The following is a 4,808-nucleotide window of genomic DNA, read 5'->3' as shown; positions in this document are numbered from 1 at the left end:
TGATAACGCATTTATGGGCTTCCCATAGTATAAGTGGGTCGACCGTAGGGGAGGAGTTAGTCAAGAAGTAAGTGCTTAATGATGACTCCAGGTCGGCCCTGATTGTCCCATCCTGTAGTAAAGATTCGTTCAGTCTCCAGGACGTGGTTCTGGAAGGAGGAGGACCAATGTCCACCAGGATATGTACAGGGGCATGGTCGGAGAATAAGATGTTATCAATCACGGCGTCTCGTATCAAGGGGAGGGCGGAGTGTTTTACAAAAAAATAATCAATGCGAGAGTACGTTAATTGTACTGGAGAAAAGTATGTATAATCACGCGTATGAGGATGCAGTAATCGCCAGATATCAGTAAGATGTAGTACTTGTAGCTCGGTTTTAAGGCGGGAGTAGGAGATGTGTGAGGATCCCCTGGAGACGTCAGGGACCGGGTCTAAGGCAAAGTTTGTCTCCTCCCAGTATCAGCAACCCCTCCTCAAATTCCAAGATCAGCGGGATCACCCGTTGTAGGAATGACAGTTGGTCAGTATTGGGGAGATATAGGTTGACTAGCGTAACTAGGGTGTTCCCAATCATGCCCTTGACCAAAAGGTATCTCCCCTCCGAGTCAAGACAGAGATCACGGAAAGACCATGGGACCGACTTAGCCAACTTATTTTAAGTTAAATAGATCATTAAGTGCAAAATAAAGCTTATGTTATTTTAAACATTTATTAGCAGTAAAGAATACTAACCTAATCTAGCAGAGTAGCGATGTGGTATAGTGGATTTCGCTCTGTCAGACAATCTCTTCTGGAAAGCAGCAAGCAACGCACCCTTCATAGTTTTAATACCGTGGCCCTCATCCACTTCTTTTGTTAACATTCGCTGTAGCACGGTGACTACAGGTATTACATCTGAGGCCAACGCATCTGAAGAACTCACTTGGCGAGTCAATTCCTCGAAGGGAGCCAAGATGTTCAACATCTTTTCCATGAGATTCCACATGTTTGCAGTGATGGTGACTGGGAGCTCATGTTCGGACACATACACCCCAATGGCCCGCTTCTGTTCAATCAGAGACTGCAGCATGTAAAACATGCTATTCCAGCGAGTCTGCACATCCTGTTGAAGTCTTTTAACCGGTTGACCTAGCTGGATCTGAATATCTTGTGGGCGAGAATATGCCAGGCGTGAATGTTTAAAGTGGCCAACTAGTCTGCGACCGACACCCACAGTATCCGCAATGCTGCGTTGTGCTAATAGACCCTCTGAGACAGCCAGCTGCAGCGTATGGTCCACACAGGAAATACTTGGAAGTCCAGCATCATCCATGCCTTTGATCATATTTCTGGCACTGTCACGGACTACAACATGGACAGAACTTTTTGGAATTGCCCAAGTCTGAAGCATTTCCTGAAGTATACTAGCTATAGCTTGGCCTGTGTGAGAGCCTTGACATTTTTTGGCATGGAGTATGACTTGCTGCAGAGTAAAATTGTCATCTATCCATTGGGCGGTTAAACTGATGACAGACACAGGACTCCGCACTACTGCTCCAAATGTCCGTAGTGAAGCTAATCGCCTTTACATCCTGCTGCAACATGCTGGTAATGCGTTTCCCCAAGGGGGCATGTATCTTTGGTAAGACGACATCTGAAACATAGTGGCGACTAGGCATCTCATACCTTGGCTCAAAAACATTACAAAGTCGCCGAAAACCCACGTTCTCAAGTACAGAAAGTGGCTGATCATCAAGAATAATGAACTGGGTAACTGCCTCCGTTATTGTAATAGCCCTCGGGTTATCCCTTGAAAATGTTTCTTGTGTAGTGCAGTGTTGGCTGCTGAGTTTTGCGGCTAGAGACGGCACTGAATTCATCATGCTCACTTTTATGTTTCAATTTTAAATGTTTAATGAGATTGCTAGTAGTAAAAGAACTCCGGTTTTGTACCTCCTCTTGATAATATTGCAGAACAAAGTTTGCAGTCAGCCATGCATTGGTTGCTCTTATTGATTTTAAAATACTTCCACACTGCTGACATTTTATTGCTGTTTTTGTGGCTCCAACATATCTCTCCACCTTGAGAAAGAAATACTTGACAATAAAAAAGAAATTATTAGAGCCACACTTTATTTATATATTTTATTTTAGATAAAGGGTTTGAAATGGTTTTGATGGACCTGTGTCTTTATTCAACCTCAAATACTATGTAAATAAATAAACTATGATGACACTAATGTGAAGGATGTGCGGCCTGAGATTTGTAGTCCCTCTATAGTTTGGAGTCAGTGGTGGAGTGCCAGGGCCCTGGTAGTTCTGCCACTGACTCCAAGCTGTAGAGGGACTACAAATGTCAGCAATACATTCTACAGCAGTGCAGAATACCACCAGCAATCGAGAACTACAGATCCCACCAATACACTATACAGCAATGCAGAACACCACCAGCAATGGAGAATAGCAACCGGGCCGGCTATACAGGACCCCAAATCTCAGCAATCCATGATTTTTCAGCAATGGATGAGATTTGTAGTCCACTACAGTTGTTTGCCTTTCTCCATTGCTGCATGTATAATCTCTTACTTTGGCAGTGCCATACACTAAAAATAGAATAGGCAGCCGCAGTACATAATAAAAGTTTACCTGCTCTCAGGCGTGCATGGCTTGGGGGGTGCGAGCTCCAGAAGGATGCAACTCTGCGACGGTCAATCAGGAGAAGTTGTCCACCCTGTTACATAAAATAAATATAAAGTCACCTCCTGATCGGTGGTACAAATTGCCACAGAGCACTCAAAAAATGTACATCACTTTATTCAAACATAATGAAACTTACCAATCACTTGTGTCTGCGAGGAGTCGGTGTCAGGTCTTCTGCCGGCCTTCTGGGAGTCGGTGCTGTGTGGGGAGTCGGTGCACGGTCTTTGTGATAGTCAATAAAACAAATTAGGGCACTGGGTAAGGGGGAAACTGCTAATATAGTACCAACAAATTGAAATGATAAATCTGCCCCTGGGTAGGCAACTTCAGCACTAAGGGTATGTTCACACCAGATGCAGTGCATTCCAGTCCGATTCTGTCCGGAACGCACTGTAACTGGTGTGAACGGGCCCTAAAGCTGTAGTGTAACTACAAATCCGATTCTATGTATTGCACCATATCCAAATATGGATATGGTGCAATGCATATAGACTCTTTTGATATATATTTGTTGAATAAATATTTTTTTTATTAACTCTTGTTGATCAGTCCTCAGTAACGTGTTTCAGCTCACGCAGCACCTACGCATAAACAAGCTTCTCCTTTTCTTTAAATTGTATTCTATTGCTGTAGCGTATTGGGCATATGTACTGTACACGTACTACAGCAATAGAGTTTTTCAATTATCCCCTGCAGTGGGGTAACATAACCATAGCGACCCAGGCGGCCGCTATGGGGCCCGGCCAGATGCCGTGTGGGCCGCTATGGGATCCTCTGCTGGTGGCTTTCACTGGCGGTTGAAGATGAACACGCCGCTGTTTAGATCACTGACAGTATTCTGTGCAGCAGCGCGTTCCTCTCCACAGAGTCAATGAGAGCCAGCAGCAACGGTGAAGCAGGCTGGACCCGGCAGTGGAGTAGGAGGAGGCGGGGCCCGTGGTCAGCAGCAGGGGAGGAGGCGGGGCCCGGGGACTAAGAAGGAGGGGTGCCCGGCGACGGAGCCCATCAGCGACCGTAGACTAAGAGGAGGTGGACAGGTAAGGAGTGCAATCAGCCCACCTGAGGGTGACCCTGCATAGCCCACCATAGAGAGTCTTTGGTGGGCTCTGCAGGTTCACCCTCAGGTGGGATCTCGAGTGGGCTCTGCAAGGAGTATAACTAGAAATCACGGGGCCCCATACAAAATTTTGCTATGGGGCCCTGTGATTTCTAGTTACGCCCCTGATAACATGATTAAGTTAATCATGATCCATAGTACAGTACAGTCCATAGTACAGTACTATCTGATTGGACAACACATTTTATAGGAACTCTCTATAGCATCACACCTCCAAACAGAATCTAGCAGTTCGGTGGCTCAGAAGTATTGCCTTTTAAGTTTATTCTATTAACATGCTTTCCTAGTTCAGACAGTATTTGTAAAAGGTTGACAGAGGTGCTATGGCAGTATAGTAATTCATGATGTGGGTATGAAATGCAATCATAGTATATGGCAATAAAACTGTAAAATTTTAAACTAATACTCTATATGAAGTACACACTATAGTACACACACTATTAGTTTAAATCATGATCTATAGTACAACTACATATTATGTATGTACTATAGATCATGATTTAAACTAATAGTGTATGTACTATAGTGTGTACTTCATATAGAGTATTAGTTTAAAATCATGATCCATAGATAGTAACATGATTCATCCGATCCTGCCCAGAGGACCCCAACCCCAGCCACCACGGAAGGTAAAAAAAAAAAAAAACAGCGCAAGCTTGGGCGCGAGGCATTTTGACAAGTACAAGTACTTGTCAAAATGCCCTGTATCGGGCCCCATTCCAATGCTAGCATCGGTATCCGGACATCCCTAGTTTGCTGTCATCCCAACTGCCTTGAGATCATTCACAAGCTCCTCCTGTGTTGTTCTGGGCTGATCCCTCACTTTTCTCATGATCATCCTTACCCCATGAGGCGAAATCTTGCATGGAGCTGCAGAAGTTGCCAAAAGTCTGTAGAGTCAATAGTTACAGACCTCCAAACTTCGTGTGGCCTTCAGATTGGCACAACAACAGTGCGTAGAGAGCTTCATGGAATGGATTTCAGGAAAATGTAAAGAAATTGTCACATTGT

The sequence above is a fragment of the Nanorana parkeri genome, unplaced genomic scaffold (genome assembly GCF_000935625.1).
Source record: "Nanorana parkeri isolate BGI_ZX_2015 unplaced genomic scaffold, ASM93562v1 scaffold1801, whole genome shotgun sequence".
NCBI classification, from domain to species: Eukaryota; Metazoa; Chordata; class Amphibia; order Anura; family Dicroglossidae; genus Nanorana; species Nanorana parkeri.
This window is presented reverse-complemented; position numbering follows the sequence as displayed.